The 17850-nt window shown below is 45.6% G+C and overlaps 1 protein-coding gene across 3 annotated transcripts in view; it reads left to right on the forward strand.

The window, feature by feature from the left end:
- The window catches only part of IGFBP2 (insulin like growth factor binding protein 2), an 87586-nt gene that overhangs the window by 52484 nt on the left and 17252 nt on the right, over positions 1-17850 (forward strand). Inside the window, exon 1 of one of the 3 annotated variants that reach the window (XM_065070676.1) lies at positions 132-208. The exons of the other annotated variants lie outside the window; for them this stretch is intronic. The gene's annotated coding sequence lies outside the window, so the exon portion shown is untranslated. Of the gene's footprint in view, positions 1-131; positions 209-17850 lie in introns of those variants that run through there. 3 annotated transcript variants of the gene reach the window in all.

A 17850-nucleotide genomic window follows, 5' to 3' on the forward strand; every position in this document is an offset into this window, starting at 1 on the left:
CCTGCCAGGAGGGAAAACCATCATTTTTCATCACAAATTCTTTTCTGAGAGGCTGCGGTTGCCTGGTGTCTTGGCTTGCCTCCCTGCATCCATGTGGGAAAACTGCTAGTGTTTCCGAGCAGTTTTATTCCTTGCAGGAAGAAATTTCAGAAGCAGAGGACTGTGTGATCCTCTGCAGCCATGACATGAACATCGTCCCAGCACAAAGGTATTGGGAAAAGCTCATGAGCCATTACTTCAGTAATATTGGCTCAGATGGGTGGTGGCTGAGCTCCATGTTTTATTTTGCTTGAACAATTTCAGCTGTGGGATGGAGGTGTTCACTGCTTATCCTGATGTAGGAGAGCTCTGCATTTGCAATAGGTTCCTGAGCTGCTGCTGGCACCTGTTAAATCTCACATAGGAGCCTACCTGTGCTATGCATCAGTTTAAACTCATAGTCTGGCACAGATTGTTGCTTCATGAGTTTTGTGTAAAAAATAATCCTTCCCTTCCAGGCAACCTATGAGAGGTTTGAGTATGTGTAAGCATGAGCAGTTCTGTTTGATGTATTTATCAATAATGTGGATAAGGGAATTGAGTGCACCCTTGATCTTGCCACAGGACACAATGGTTGCAGAGTATCTGCAATGTGAATATGGGGAGGGGTTGTCCTGAGAAAATGGTGAGTGTGGCTCCTGACTGCCTTCACTCCCATGTGTTTCCCCTGGAAGAGAGGGGTCTGAGCCGTGGGGTGGTCTCGTGCTGAAGGAGCCGTGTGGTGGGTGATGCCTGGGCAGCACCAACACACACGTTGGCTCTGAGTCATGTCTGTGGGATGTGGGCTGGAGCTGAACTGCTGTGAGATGGAGTGATGTGGAGTATTTTTTTCATTTTACTCCTTCCATTCAGTACTTTGCAAAGATCAGTGGAAGGGGCTACAGATAATAAAGCTAGCTGTTGCTATTCACAAAAGTATTTTATTTCAAGTCCCTAGAAGCTCCAGCAGAAAATGTATTAATAATAAAAGTTAACTTGCTGTTCTCATTCCCAGGGTGTTCATGCCTTAGAGATTCACCAAAATGGAATAGGAAGATCTAAGGAAGGGTTTACATCTCCTGGGGCTGTGGTCAGGAGTCTGCAGAACTGTTTAAAACAAATGTGGAACAAAGCAAATAAACCCTTCCCTAAAGACCACTTTTTCTGCTCTCCCTTGGTGCAGCACAGGCCTTGAACCTGACACCCCCATCTTTCCCTGTGCTTATTTCTGTTACTAATTTCTCCTGCTGAAACGAGTGTTAAAATCCCAGCTGGTAAGCAGCAGGCCTGGGCTGTGTTTCAACCCTCCTGCCCAGGGGCTGTCGACGTGCCTGTGCTTGCATCCTTTGTGCTGTGTCTGCCATCCTGACACAGCTTTTGCCTTTCTCTCTCATTTTTGTAGGGTGCTGGCTGGGGATGTGATGTGTGGTGCAGTTTTTCAGGGGTATGTCAGCCTCGACAATGTTCCTTGAAAACTCTCCCAACCTGAGGAGAGCAGGAAACTTGTGAGAGTATTTGAATTGCTGACTAGTTTGATGTCCTCTTGGGTGGTGTGGCACAGGGGCAAATACTGCTCCTTGCTGACATGAGTTGAGAGGTCTCTCAGTTGCAGAAGGTCCTCCTGAATTCCTCAGTTGCAGTGTGGTCAGCCCAGCCAGCTAGCAGGCTCCCCCTGACCTGCTGTATTTTGTTTGGATCATAAAGTTGCTTTAAATGAATTCAAACTTAATTCCTCATGCTCAATCCAGCTTTGTCCCTGCGTTTCCTCCACATGGGATGTGCTGAAGTCACAGACATGTGGGAACACCTCCAGGCCTGGGTGGTGTTTGGGGCATCCAATCTTTGGCCTTTCCCTGGTGTGCTGCCCGCTGGCATCGTGCACGCAGGGACCACATCTGTTTGCTGCAGCAGCTGGGGACAGGCGGTGAGCAAGCCTTGCCGCAGGCGTTGTGAGGCGAGCAACTGGCTTTCTGCTTCCCTTGCGGGCTGCTCTACAACACGTCTGTCCCCGCTCATTCCTGCCACTGCCTGAGCCCCAGGGATGGGGAGGGCAGGCGGGATCCCCAGTGCTGCTCCAGGGCCTGACGCCGAAGTTCTCAGCATCTTCACTTAGCACAGGCGAGTGCATGCATGTGTTTTGTGAGGCTGGGTTCACTGTGCCAGTTCTTTGCCTCTCCCCCACACCTTAAAATTCCCAAATCTTATGGTTTTGATCCCTGCCATGTACATGCATGCTTCATGCAGAGTGCTCTAAGCTCTCATTACAGTCAGAGTGCAGATCCTTCCCCCTTAACATCTCTGCAGTGTGCCATGACATATTAACTCTGTTGGGAGGGTATCTGGGTGACAAAGTGCAAACATCATCCTTGTTTAGCTCTTGCACTCAGTAAATACTTGCCTTTCTTGTTTTAAAGCAATGTACTGGCTGTCCCATTTTGAACCTGGGTTTCTTCCAAATGAGCCTTGTGCGTGGGCACGTGTGGATTATCTTTGTCTCTATGGCTACCCTGAAAACTTTTGAACCAGAAAATTCACTGGAGGGATTGTGCTCTCAGATACTTGTTTTCTATAGCTTTTATGAAAATCGTTGCTGGGCGGTGGGATTGTGCCTTGTTCATGTCCCCTGATGGTTTGTAGCAGAAACTCAGCCAACATTAGATATTGGAGAACAACCAACCAACCCTCAATCACAACCTCAGGAAAAAGCTACATTAAAAAAACCCTTTAAAAATCAAGCTTTGTTAGTTCTATCACTCCAGTGTATTAATATTAATTAGGTCATTTTACTAATTACCTGTTCATCTTTATGTAAGGAGCAATTGATAGCTTACTGATGGGTCCCAGCTGGAAACTGTAGACCATGAGAAACAGACCTTGAGAGTCACGTGTGGGCAAGAGAGGGCTGATTATAACCTCCAAAAGCTCTTGTTTTCTAGGGTTTTAAATAATTTTGGCAATCTCTAAGGTCAAACATGAGTGGAGAAGTATGCTCTCTGATGATGGTAAAATGTGCTTTCTAAGAGAGAATTAGTGCATGTAAGCTATTCATGGATGTGTGCTTGCTAAGAGCTGTTGTCAACATTTTGAGAAGATAACAAGTAACAGCAGTTACAAATATCATCATCATTATTATGTTTTGACTTATTTCAGGCACCTTCCCAGTTGGGGATTTGAAGATGTTTCTAATTAGTCAGCATTTCTGGCACTGGGAGATGGATTGCTGATACACCTGTTGCAGTGATGTCTGTCTTCTGGGCCTCTCTGGAGCTTATCCCAGGGTGAGCATCGCCTTCTGCTCTCCTCAGGAAGGTCACATACTCTATGATGAGGGTGAGGAGCTAAAGCAGAGGACTGGAAGGGGAACCTCATGAACCACCTTGCACTATCACATTTCCTGTGGGTGTTAGGTCTCTTAGAAGGGAGACATTCATTGAAGACTCATTGGCTTGTCTTGCACCATCAGTTGGATGCGCCAAAACCTTTTTCTTTCTCTGCCTTGTCTAGCCATCGTGTCACAGAGCTACTGGCTGGCACCAGGACTTCTTCTGGCTTTGCCTTGACTCTAGGTGCTTCCATGGTAGGCTGGACTTTGGGGATGGATAAAGCTCAGGAAGGAAAGATTAGATGGTAAGCAAACATATAGCCTCTTGTCAGTCTTTCTAGACTGACTGTGAGAGTCAGGTCCTATGTGTGACTTCTCAGCCTGTTTTTAGACGTAAGTGGTGACATTCCCCATGTTGCAGTTGTTCCATTGCATGCCTGCTGTAATAATCTTTGAAGCTGTTTAAGCTGTTTGTTATTAGTTCTGAGAAAATTGGCAGAGATTAGACCATTTTAATACTTTGAATTTGATATCAGAGGACTGTGTGGAAAGCATTCATCCATGCTTGTCCCGTGGACAGCTGGTCTCCTTGGTTCTGCTCCCTGGAGCACCCACCAGTTTATTGTCATCTTGGGTAGAAGAGGTGCTGAAACTGGCCTTATCCTTTCCCAACCCTGGAGTATTCTGGTAGAATTCTGGCCATTTTAAGGCAATTGTTGTTTTCTGGCTTGTCAGAGCTTTTCTTTCCTATTCTCTGTGTCTTCCTGAGAACTGCTTCTGCTGATGGCAGATTGATGTCTATCAGACCTTCCTGGTTCCTTCCTCAGCTCCCTGAGCCAAATTCCCTTTCTCCAAGTGTTTCTTGGTCATGCAGCACAGCACAACACTCAAGTTCAGAGTAAGCTGCTACAGAAACTGCTGTAGTCCTCAGAGGTTCATCCAGGTGGGAATCCTCATTATGGAATGGGTTTGAACTAGTGCTGCTTTGGCATCAGAGCAGAAGGAGGGACAGGGTCACAACTAATGTTGCCCTCAGAAGAGAGGCAGTGAAGGCTTGTTCCAAAGTGTGGAAACATGAAGGGGAAACAAAAAGAAGAGGGAGGAGTGTTCATCTCTTAAAAAGCTGTTGTTGATCAAAGCAGGGAGTGAAATAACATTAGATATAATTGTTGTGGCATGAGTGGTGGAGACAAGACAACAGAAACCATGGAGTTAGCTGCCTCTGGACATCTGTACATGAATGAACACCTGTCTCAGGAAGAAATTCATTTGCCCTGGGAAGAAATTAATCTGTATGGGAACTGGTTAGGGCAGGCTTACTTCAGCATAAGGTTGCATCATGCAGCCTTTTTTCCTTCCCCTTAGGCCATCTGGGGATTTCCTGGAGGATGTTGTTCATGCTGCTTTCTCTGTGTGCTTGAGATATCTCTAGTAGGTGCTTGTGAGCAGCTGTGTTGGAGGAGCAGAGAGCTGGCCAGCTCATTAAAGGAAAATAGGTTCAGAGCTACTGAAGTGATTTGGGGGCATTAATCAGTGGAAGATAAGGGTTGTGTTCTTTTCTTTTCATTGCAGCAGCCTATTGAAGGCTCAGTGTCATCTGGTGGGATAGGAAAATGGCTGCTGGATTCATGGAAGTGATGAAATAAGATTCCCCACTGCCACTGGCATGGTTCCTTTGCCCTGCTGTGTTGCTTCAGCCAGGTGCTGTCATCCTCTTGTTATTTCATCTAGTGGAAGAGACTATGACCAGCTGAGGAGACAAGGGAACATGAGAGACCAGGCTGCCATCTTATATTGCTGTATTGTTCCTTTCTTTTTGCCTTGTCCTTCTTCAAAACCCATGACCATTGAGATCATGCAATGGAGAGCAGGCAAGAGCATTCTTTATCGTGAGAGGAACAGCCAGTCTGGACTTGCACAAGTCAGGTTGCCTGACCCTGGAGGTATGCTGTCCATTGTGTGTGGGGAAAATAAAAAAGCCAAAGGCAGGAGTCCAGAGCCTGGGACTGTATTCCCACTTCTTCCACTGATGCCCACATGATATTGAGCAGATGACTCTCAGTTGCTGCAGCTTCCATGTTTGCTGTATGTAAGCATTGCAGTGATGCAGTGGTGATTTTTGGAGAACTTAAAAACCTTGATGCATTCAATTAGAGTAAAGGATCTGGCCTGGAGGACTTCCCCCTAATGTGGCTGATTACTACAGCCTGTAAGTCAGCCAGGCACCAGGAGGTTCAGCAGAAGCAGGTGGATTTGAGGAAGCTCAGCTTCATGACCTGGAGCTGAAGATCCATATTAATTAATCCAGTTATGAAGCAATGAGATTAGGGGTGCTCAGCTCTTCCCTTAAAGCCTGACTGTTTCTCTTTGAATAAGTCTTTAGGAGACAAGATTATATCTAAATGGGTTTGTTCAGCAGATTTTGTGCTGGGGCTTTGTCCTGAAGGGACCTCTGGTCAACACGTTCATCTTAAGTGATAACAATAGCATTTGATGAAGTGGCTCAGGTGTAGAATTAGATTTATCACTTCTAGGAGGCATTCTGACCTTAGCCTCCAGGGTCTTATGGTTCTTTCAAACCTTGGTCCACCTAAAGATGTTTGCTGACTGGAAGCAACTTGCTCCCCCTTAATAAATAGCTCATTACTGCCTGACTTTTCTCAAGGGCAAGTTGGAAAATACTGTTGCCTCTTACGTGCCTAGATTCACGTGCATTTTGGCATATACACCTCTTTGATATGAAAAACAACTGCCTTGAGAAAATGCAAATTACTTCTGCAAAATTGCTGATTCCTGTTTTATGGGAGGAAAAAAAAAACACACAAGACACACCCAAATATTTCCTGAAAGTCCCGAGTTTGAAGAGTGTCCAACCTCAGCCACACTAGGTAATCACAGTGCCTGGTGCCAAGCAAGAATAGGAGTTTTTCAACAGGTAACAAGGTGGTATGTTTAGGTGGATTGTGCTTGGTGCTGTGGGGAAACAGCTGTGTTTTCCCCACCCTGCCGGGTGGTTTGGGGTGGGAGCCAGGTCAGGGTAAGCATCCAGAGACAGCTGTTTTTCCTGGGTTTCTATATGGGGTCAGCTTTGCTTCATCTGCATAGCCTGAGATAAAAAGCAAGTCAGGTGTACAGCTCAGGGTTAATGCCTGGGGTTGTCTTAGTTGCATGAGGGTTTTTTTTTGTGAAGAGGCAATCTTTAGAGTGGGGCAGTTGAGGTAAATTACCATGGTCCTTTTCCTCTCAAATTTCAATAAACAGCTCAAGCCTTTACAGGGCTGAAGACAAAAAAAGCTTAACTTTTTTTTTTCTCCCCCTTTTCACTTTAACCTGTATGTGCAGATATAATAGTGTGCCAAAATAAAGTGGGATTATTCATGTGGCGCTAAAACCACAGTCAGTGTCAGAGCAAGAGACCTGCACATAAATATCTATTCAATGTGGCTATATGGCTGTCCTTGCCATAGTTACAAGGACTTCCTTCTATCTGTTGGCTTGATGCTAACAGTCATGCTGTCAAGGATGGGATTTTTATGATCCCTTTTTTATAGATGTGTGCTGCTGGATAGAGTGATAAAATTACTTTCTCAAGGTCTCTTAAGGAGGAGGAAGCAGGGTTGGAGGGCTCAAATCCAATTCTCTTGAATCCCTGTTCATGAACTTGGCCCTGAGACTGTTCATGCGACCTTCCTGGTGTCAGATTGACTTCCCTGAAGTCGGCTATGTTGCACCAGAGTAAACTGACTTAAACAGATTATGACAAGGGCCACATTAGCTGCTTTCAGTGGCTTAATATTGTGAAACACAGTACACAAAAGTTGGAGAGGGAGGAGGAACAAAGACAGTCCTGAAGGCAAAGCTCTTTGGCCTCACAGTCAGTAACAGAATGGGCATTGGGACTTTCTTAGTCTACCAGAACCCACTTTTGTTTCAGTCTAATTCATCCTCTTTCATTTGCATTTCCCGTTTTTTTGGATAACATTGATTTTGATGAAGAAACGTGCCAGAGCCTCCAACTTCCATGACAAGTCCATTCACAGTCCCTCACATTGAGACAACACTCCTGACTCCATCTCAGACCAAAGATGAGGACACCAGTAGCAAAGACTTAAATGATTTTCAGTGAAAGGTTTCTGTGGTGGTGTTTTTGTGTGGTGATGTGTTGCTTTCTTTAATAGTATCCTCAGAAAGCAGGAGGATCTGGGTGGCTGTGGTCAGAAGTCGAGGGGCCGCAGAGTTGATGACTGCACAAGCGCTAACATGTAGACTATATGGACTGGTAGTGGTATTGTCCAAGCTGTCGTAGTCTAAAGACATAGGCAAGGCAATATTCATATTAGGCTGGTGGCCAGGCTTTTGGGTACACAAGTTTAAGTCTGGAACAGAGACAGCAATCTTCAAAGCTACATTCAGTTTGAGAGCAAATACTCAGAGCTTAATGAGGTAGGCTGATCAGGCAGGTTGTTGGAGAGATCGGTAACTCACACCTGCATATGAGAGGGGTGTCAGCAAAAAAAAAAAAAAAAAGAAAAAAATTACCTTCTATGTGAAAGAGAATTTACGATCAGTTGAACATAGGATTAGCTGGAAGAAGGCAGTACAGAACTTACAGCAGGCAATAAAGCCAATTTCCCTGTCGAAACCAGGATTTCTAGTATCTAGCAGTGTTATAAATGCTTGTTTTCAAGTTGGCCTTTTGAAGGTGTTTTATGGGTCTCTTTTGAGAAGAGGCTGCCCAAATAGAGATGTACCTTTCCGTATCATCAGTAGCTGAGTTGTGGGACTACTTTCCAGAGGATGCTGTGGACAATCAACATTTCTGAGTGCTCATGGAGAGACTGGGGAAGTTAATGGGGGTTAAAATCCCCTCAACAATCTTCTGTTACGGGGGATGAGCCTATGTGGACATCCTGGTGATACGACCACTTGAAGGTATTTGCAAAATACCTTAGGAGACTGCAGTTCTTTTAAGTACCTTGGGAAATGGCCATGGAAGGATAGATAGAGCTGTGGACTGTGAAATGAGGGGTGGCAGAGGTTGTGTGGATGGATGTCTCTGTAATGTTATTAGAAAGATAAATGTTACCAAAATAATATTGCTGTGGGAACTTAGGAATGTATCTTAATATCTAGGAATACACATTGGCAAAGACATTGTATTAACAAGGTAAAACATAGATATTCCTGGATGTGATAGCCTAGATTTTTCCATTAAATAGTAACAGCACCAGCAAATGGAGGTGCTATTTTAGGTTTTGTTTTGGTAACTAGTGTTGATGTTACAGGAGGGCCTGATTGTACAAAGGAATCTTGGACTTAGTGCTCATAAAATGGATTCCTTTTAAATTAAATGGAAGCCTAAACAAAAGTAGGTCTGGAACTAGGATACTTGTCTTTGAAAGGGCAAACTTTGAAAAATGAAAAAATCTGGTGGATGAAGTCATCTGGGCAGAGAAGCATGAGAACCTGGATGCAGACGATGTAGAGCCTCTCTCTAATTCAGATGTGCAGAAGCTATCTGGACCAGGGATCCCAAGCCAAGGAGGAAAACACAACAGGAAAGGGCTCCAGGCTGAAGCTGGTAAATAGCCTCCTTAAAAAAGATAGTTGGGATTAAACAGACAGCCTGTAAGGAATTGAAAAAAGACTAATCGGCAGAAAAGCAATGTCTTAGAGGTCAGGAGGGGTAGGGATAAAATGAGAATTGCCAAAAGTCAAGCTGTGTTAGGCCTGGCAAAGGAAACTAAAACAAATAGCAACAGGTTTCTCAGCTATATAAATAAAAAGAGACTTGAAGCTGCTGTGCAGTGAGGACCAACTGGAGATTAAAGATGATCTAGGTATGGCTCCAGTATTAACTGAACTTTGCTTCAATGTTCAGTATAGTTGGAGGGGTTGAGGACATGGAAACCTTGAAAACTGAGGGGAAAAAACAAAGTAAAAGAATTGTTTGAAATTGGTCTGAAAGCAGAGGTTAGGAGCACTGGCCCCACTTTCTGAAGGGACCAGGACCAAAAAAAAAAAAAGAAATTAAAAAAAAATCACTCTGTCATGTATAAAGATTTTTAGGTCGTGGTGGTAAACAGCAGACGTGGAGCCAGTATTTCAGATCACCAAAGGCAGGGGAATGATTCAAACAAATACACACCCATTAATCAACCTCAGCTATGGATGACACTGGCAAATCTGGAGGGCAGTGTAATAAAGACTTGAAGGTAAATGCCAAGCGGATGAAGCAAAGGTGATTCATGCCAGGCTGAGCTCATACTTTTTTTGTCTGATACATTGCACTTTTCTGAAAAATCAGTTATCTAGTCTGTGTGATCTCCCATGGAGCAGTAGACACAAATGCATGTGAGAAAATCCTCCTTAAAACAGGGACCAGGAGAGTCAGTTTGAGAAGTGGCGAGGGAGCAATGGCATTTGTGTGGGGATGGTAGGATGTGGCTGCAGAGGACCCCAGGGATAAGAAGTGAGGTTTGAAATGATGGCCCTGGTGGGGTGGAAACCTTAGGCTTGAATGCTTGTGATTGCGCTGATTTAGGTTCATTGTCATGGACAGAGAAAGGCTTTAGGATAAGTGATGTGGAGGGGTGACAGGGTCTGTAATGGGATAAAACTGGGATGGACAGTGAAAAAACAGGCTGGAGACTCTGATGAACAGGACTTTTGCTAGCAAAATCTGTCAGTGGATGACTAAGACCTGTATAGTTTCATCGATCCCAGGGTGAGGGTGGATAGCCACTCGAGTCCTGCTTTGCAAAAACCACCCAGGCTCACCCAGTATCCAGAGAGAAGCATCCCACATGGGGAGGGAAGCGTTAACCCCTTTGAAAGCAGCTGGTGAGCCCTTGGCTGCAGTCATGAGCTTGAAAAAATGTCTGTGGGCAGGCACAGGTGCAGGGACCAGCTCCAGGGGAGCTGGAGCCATGGGGAGGGCTTGGCAGGGGAGGACTTGGCTGCTCCCTTGAGATACAGGAGGGAAACAAAGACAGGGAGGGGAAAGAGTGCCGTGAGCTAAAGAGTGTTGGCATGAGAACAGCATACCATAACTCAGCCCTAATAATATCCCATACAGAAAACACAGCATCGTCTGCTGGCTGGAGCACTGTCCTTCTAGGACATCTTCTCCAGGTAAAAACCTTGAGGGCAGGGCAGATGCTTTGCTGTTCCCAAGGAGAGTGGTGCGATGTGGCTCATGGCAAGTGCCACATCCAGCGGCTGAGGAGGCCCTTTCACTGATACTAGGGAAGATTATTTTTTTCCTTAAACAAGATTTATTTTCATTTTTAAACACTTTTTAGTTCTGTTCATGGAACCAGCAGGTTTTGTCAGTGCACAGGGAAATATAGGGCCAACTTTGCCATATTAATGTTCCTTCAGCTGGCAAGAAAGATGTTTTCTCGTGGGAGAGTGGTTGTTAAGGATCAATATTTATCCACCAAATTAAAAATAAAATGGTGCTCTCAGAATTTGGGATCTGGTTCAAAGTGCAGCTGGATCTAGGCTAAAGCAGTGTTCCTCTCTCACAAGAAGTTACTGAATTTTCAAAGGGAATGGAGATGTAGAGATTTTTTTTTTCTGTCTTTGTTAATACTGTTTTATAGGTGTAGGACCCCAGTCTGCCTCTCTGTTTTCCTTTTTTAAATAGATTTTAACGGTAGCAAGCCAAGCAGCATGACATACTCGGACCTAAAGCAAGTTTCCATGTATTAATTTATTTACTGAGACTTTATCGCTCGGCATTTCAGGGTAACAGAAGTGTCCTATGTGTTTGTTTTCTATAGGCTCCAGAGTTTGCCCTGCAGTCAAGCCAAATGACTCCAGCTTTGGGGGGAACTGAAATGAGGAAATCTGTACTTTGTGACATTAGACTTTCATTGAAAGAGGGGACACAGGGAGTGGAGAAAGAGCAAGTGCTCAGAAAGTGAATATTTGAAACAGTGAAATGGAGGAAAAGTGTAAAACAAAGCCCTTGTAAATAGACAGTAAGTAACTAGATAAAAAAGCTAGTAACTAGATAATGGGATAAAGTTAGGAAGCCCTTGAAGGAGAATCAGTTGCTCAGGAGGGGGTATCAGGTACTTTGTTGGAGGCCAACAGCCCTGGCAGAAACAGGGAAAAGGATAGCTGGCATCTCTGATACTTCAATTGCAAATGAAACAGAAGCTGACAGGAGAGAAATTGAGAAGTGTCCCATGCCTTTATGGCCTCCAGAAGGCTCTTCCACAGCTTACAGTGGTCCTTTGTAGCTTTCTGTAGAGTTATTTATTCCTGTGACTCAGTGAGGGTTGGATTTTAGGCATCTGCTTCTCCCCACCACCAAGCTCCCGTAGTGTGGCTGTGCTGTCTTTGGGGCAAAGGAGCAAGATGCACTTTAGACTATTTATGGCTCATTCTACAGTTTAATTCTGGGAACATCCCAGGGAGACTGATGGCTGTTTCGGTGCCAAATATTCATCATCCTTCTGCCATTTTCCAGTTAATTTGTCTGGATGACTTCTCCAATGACTTCTCAAACTTTCCACCACCTGATGCTCTATTAAGAGTTTGTTCCTTTGTCTGTCTCTGGGGCTGTTTCCCTGCATTGATGCTGTCTTGTTTCCCATCTGATTTAAAGATTAATGCTAATCTCAGCAGTCATGGCAGCTGGTCAAGGCCACTTTTGTAAGGAATCATCATCTGCAGACCTTCATCCCATGTTCACCAGCTCCACAGTAGCAGGTCTGATCTGAGCGCTGCCCTTTTCTTTGGTGGAAGTACTCCGTATCGGGATCAGCCCATGCAATGTCAGGTCTTCTCCTACATGCATCTGTTTCATGCTTTTGGGTTCATTTTTCACAGCTTTAAGGCCAGGATGGGGATTGTCCCATCCTTGAGCCTGACTCTTGGTCCAGTTCACACCACAGATTTTTGCTCTGTGAATTGCTGTTTGACTAAAATATCACAAAAGACATTCAATTTTGACTTTAAAAATAATTCACAACAGCAGATGCTATAGCAACTCTTTTGTAAACTCTGCCAGTGGCTAATTAGTTGGGTCATCCATGTCTGTCTCATCTAGTAAAGTCTTCATCTCAGTAACAGTTGACTATTTGCAAGTGTTATTAATTACTTTCTGATTTTCATATACTTAACTACATGTGAAGTCAAATTTTCCCTGGTTGTTCTTTTTTCTTTTTAATATACTATCTGACCAATTTATCCTGCATTCTTCTGTGGTACTCCATTACAGTTGTATTTTAGGAATGAATAAAAAGCTTGTGGGGAATTTTCTCTGCAGGTTTTATTCACTTTTGCTTTTCATTATTGATTAGCAGTTTCCATTCTCCTCTTCCTCTCCTTTAATAATAAATATTTTTGCTGCCCCATCAATTTACCTAGTATTCTGCAGACATCAAAATAAGCAAGGCCCTGCCACACATGGTCTTTCCATGCTTGTCCCATGCTGCTGGGGGGTGGCACTGGGAGCAGAGATGATAGAACTTTGCTGTAGACGACCCAAATACTGGAGGTGCTGAGTGCATTTTGCTTCTTTGGAGTCCCTGAGAATGGAAGGCCTTCCAACTTCTCCTTCAAAGAGAGGGGAGGACATCCCCACTGGCAGAGAGAGTGAAAGTACTCTGGTAATTTGCTTGGCTTGTCTAGAAGAGGTGGATTATGCAGTCTGGTGTGTGTATGGAAACAGCAGTTGCAGTTAAAAACCCACTGATCTTTAGTTCTCTGTGCGTAGGGCTGTTTCATGATGGGACACACTGACACACTTTGCAGGGCTTGCTCAGTCCCACTGCATGGGGCTTCTCTGCTGGGGCAGAGGACCCAGCCTGCTGCCAGTAACATGGGACCGGCCAACTCTGCTGTCTCTGCTGCTGTCACAAATCCAGTCTGTGAATGCTCTCTCCCTGCAAAATTTGCATTACCACTCCCGTGAGGTGTTAAATGCCACCAGGAACTCTTCACTGCTCACTACAAACCCTTCCCTCCAGGGTCACCTGCTTGCTGCACCTCTGGGCACACTTCCTAAGTGATGTAGGAGGGAGATGTAGTAAAATGTGTCTATAACTCAGCTGTTGCAGCTTTAGGGTTTTCTCTGGTCTGGAAGAACTTGGTGATGAACAGATCTGTGGCTGTGTAAGGACAACCCAGTGAAGCCAGTAGAAATGAGATCAGACCAAGGGTTTTCTTACCCTGGTATTCAAAAGGAAGAGTCAAATGCAAACACGATGGTTGCAAGCGCATGTGGCTGTCCATCCTGAGGCCTGTTCAGTGAAAATTAGGTTTATCTGTTTGCCAAGAGCAACACACTTTCTTCCCTTTGACCCTCAGCAAGTTTTCCAGCTTTAGTCTGGCGGTCATATCGCTGTTTAAGGCAAAGCATGGTGAGGCCAAGGGAGCAGTGTGAGAGGTTGGGCTTTATGAAAGGTGGGGATGGGGCAAGGCAGAAAACTACTAGGAAAACGCAAGTGTTTTGGTGCAGCATTTTAGAGTGGGACGTGTAATGTTCAGTGGTAAATAGCTGGTTAATCAATGCCAGATCATCTGTTGGATGTCCTCTAATTACTTCAGCCTGTGCCAGACACTGATATCCTTGAAAACTGAAAAATCCCATTAGAAGGTGTTTTCATTGGGGCCCAGCCAACATGCTTTGCAGGCTTTTGAGGAAGAGCAGCCCATGATGAGAGCAAGTGCTGATGGGCTGAGGCCATCGGGGCGGTGACACTGAAAGGGTCTGTCTCCGTGTTGGGGTGCCATGCACAGCTTGTCAGGAGCTTGCAGTGAATCCCTCACTCTGGGGTGTTGTCTCAGCTCTTCAGTTAGACAGGCAGCAGTAAGAGCTGCTGCTGCTGCTGTTTTCCATGTGCTTTGGCTTTGCTCCTGTGCCTTTGGCTTGTGCCAAGGCCTTCTGTGTTTGTGAAAAGGCTGGGCATTTTTCTTCGTCTTTAAATAAGAGGTGTCCTGGCTTCCAGCCACTTGGGAGGGCTGCGGTTGATTTCGGTAGTGTGTGTGGCACACAGCAGGTGCATGTTGCTTTCTGAAGGTCACCCCTTAATTAAGGGGTCTTCAAAACCTCTTTCAACAGAGCATGAAGACTTGCACTTTGGTGTTTAGGTCTTTCTGCCGACTTGTTCCTGTGGGCTGAGATGGAAAGCTATGAAACTGTGAATAGGGGGAGGAATGAGAAGATCACTATTTTTCAGTTTCATTTGGCATCCCATTAGAAGAAGTAGCATATAGGGAGGAGCAGGACACAGAATTAAACCATGAAAGTCATTGCTGTAGGAATCTGGAAATGTCCTTGATATAAATGCCTTCTAAAAGGAAGTACAGAAATTCATAGAGGGATGGCTGGCTATGAAATGGGAAGATCCATGTGCAGCCTCCGTCTTGGAAAGTCATTGCCATTAGTTTCCAGGATCAGAGGGAAAATATCAGTCCTTACACTCCTCCTAACATCTGCTGCTGATCACAGCTGTAACTGCTGGTAGATCACAGAAATTTGGCTCGGTGCTGGAAGAGCACAGTGGTACCTTGGCAGGGAGATGTGAAGAAGAGTCATCTGCTGGGGCCTCAAACAGGCTATGTGCAGCTGGATAGGTCTGCTCTGCTCCTCCCTCAGCCTCTGTGTACATCAGCCTCTCTGTCATGGTCAGCTTGTGTTCTGGACTCATGACTGGTTTGGTTTCTGCACAAGGAACCACCCCAGCGTGCTCCCTCTCTCACTGGTGAGCATCTCTGCAGATGCCCTCCACTCTCCCCACTCCATGGCTCCTGGTTGAAGTGGGTTAACATGGGTTGCACACAGGTCATACTCAGCTCACGGGGCACATGGACTCTGAGCGGAGGACACATAGTCTGGTTTCAGGTTTTGCTTTTTATGTACTGCAGTATCTAAATTCTCTGCCTTTCTCAGCTTCAGAAGATGGGGTGTCCTTGTGAGGATTATTTGGGATGGTCTTCCTGTGGGTAGAGCCCAGATGGATTCAATTGGAAAGCCTAAAGAGAGATTTTTTTGGTAGGAATAACGTCTCTCCTTTGTGCATATGAGTCTTTCTGCAGGAAGGGAAGAGGACGGGGAGAAGTTTAAAAACTGTGAGTTGCTTAGTGCCTTTCTCCCAAGGAATCCACAAGAGCTTGTCCTTTTAAAGACGGGACTGTTTTCCTCTCCAGTGAAACAAGAGTGCCCAGATAACTCTCAGACTTACAGCAACACCCACTAATGGTTTGGGCTAGGAGCTACAGAGACTAATTACATTTTTGACTGTCTTTCACTTCACTATTCAGATGTTTCTTCTCCTGGACTTGAAGTCTTGTTGGACTGGGACAGGAAGGACCAGGGGAGCTCATTTGGCTGCTGCTAGTATGCCTTGCTTTTTGCTTGCTTCAGGGGTGGCTTTTGTGTTTAGACATCTGAGAAAAGATACTAGGCAGCAGGGATAAAAGATGGTTGGACTCAGCACTGCAGCATGAAATCAAACTGGAACACAGCATTAGGAAAGCTGACAGTGCTTTGAATATCTTACTCTCATAGGAAGGAGGACAGGCAGGACATCGATGCCTGCTTCCATTGGAAGAATTGAAAGCCTGAGCTTACAAGATGTGATTCTGGCCGAACAGGACTCCCTTGTAGGTGGGGGGCAGGAGAACAAGTAGCTGATGGCCAGGGCAGCACATTTGGGGAGATAGATGGTGGGTGGGGGCTAGGAACATACCTGACAAGGCATGAAAATAAGTGCTGTCACTGAGCAGATTGCCTCTGAGTGTCCAAAATGGATTGTGGGGATTGCCGCATCACTTTTCATCTAGCCGCATACTCTGAAGCTGCAGTAGTCCCGGCTTCAGCAGGTTGTCCCGCTTTTAGCAGGTTTAAAGCCCCTGGGCTGTGTGTGTGGGGGCTGTGTATCATGTGTTAGCATAGTGCATCTGCTGTGCATGTGGTGAAAGCCACGCTGCCCACTGAGCAGTCCCAGCCTCAGTCTGCAGTGAGAGAAATACTGTCTGGGGCACTGCTTTTAAAGCCGGGCTGTGGAGACGCTGCTGGTACCTGCCTGTTAACAGATCATAGCCTGAAAGCTGAGGAAAGATGCTGGGCATCCCTGGGAGGATGCTGCAGGCCAGCAATGGTGTCCTGACTCCTTCCCACAGGAGGGACCAGTCCTGTTGTTCTCCCAGTGGCTGGGAAGCACTTGGGGTGGCTTAGTGGGAAAACAGCCAGGTTTGCAGCCAGTACTCCTCTTAATTCCCAGCTACTGCGTGCCCTGCTTCTCCTTTTCACAGAGAAACACAAGAATCTCCTAGAGTAGGAGCTGGCAAAGGGACTTGCGGGTAACCTTTTCTCTGTCTGGGGGCATGAAGGACCTTTGCGCTTCCTGGAAGGCATTTCAAGCTCCCCATGCATTGGATCCAGGCTTCCTGAGCTGGGCTTTTCTGTTGTTCAGGCCACCTGGAAGGATGTGCCAGAGGAGGCTTGCAGCGTGATTGTTTCTGAGCGGTAGCTGGCACTAGTGCAGCCTGTGCTGTGTGGATGGAGGGGGATGTGGGGGCTGTGTTTTGATCCTGCTTTTCCTGTTTGTTGTAACTTGGCAGAGGCGAAGTTTCAGAGACTGCAGGGGCAGCAAGATACTTTTTCTTTTCTTTTTTTTCTCCCTGGCGTGTACTGCAACACCTTCTGCCAGTAACTCTGATTTTATATTTTTTTTTATATATATATTTTTTTTCCTTGGGTGACAGAGAGAGAGTGGGTTGAGGCTCTGCAGCTTTGGAGCACATAAACCAGAATACTTAGGATGGGGTTCATTGTCTAGAGGGAACACTTTCCTAAAAGCAGCCCCCAGTGTGTGAGAAACTGTCAGAGGGGCTTTTGTTCCTGCTTCAGGTGGGCTTTCAGTGGAAAAAAAATTAAAAAGGAAGAAGGAGGAAAAAAAAAATTGGACAAAACCTTCTCCCCAAGGCCTGTTCAGCAAATGGAGATAAAGCAGCACTAAAGTCAAGTGCTCAATTAAGCCAGATGTATGTGCTTTAAAGCATTAACAGATGTTACAACAGTGGCTCTAATGAAGTGGAGTTTTACTGACCAAATGTGATGGAGGTGGGTGCATGTGCCCTTTGCTTCCTGATGGGAATGGTGCAGCAGTGCTTTTGTTCTGGGGGCTGGTGAAAGCCCTTGGAGGGTACGTGGGTGTTTGGGGCTGATGTTTCCCACTGTCCTCTTGGCTCCTGCCCCCTCACCTCTGGGATGGCTGTGGTTATGGTGCTTCTCAGTTGCTGTGGTCTGTCTGAGCGCAATGAGGGTGGGTTAATTATAGCACTCCAGGGCAATTTATCTAATCGTGGCCTCCCGTATTAGTGCTCCCAGGAGGCTGCGGTGGCTCCCTTGATGTGCTTCTTCCCCAAACCCTATGCCTGGGGAGTTGTATGCCCTCAAATGACTGCCACATTTTGTTTTGCAAATTTGGGGGTTAAAAAATGCAGCAGAAAGCTGTGAGAGGCTTTCATCTCTGAGAAGATGGATA

Source organism: Columba livia, chromosome 7 (genome assembly GCF_036013475.1).
Source record: "Columba livia isolate bColLiv1 breed racing homer chromosome 7, bColLiv1.pat.W.v2, whole genome shotgun sequence".
NCBI lineage: Eukaryota > Metazoa > Chordata > Aves > Columbiformes > Columbidae > Columba > Columba livia.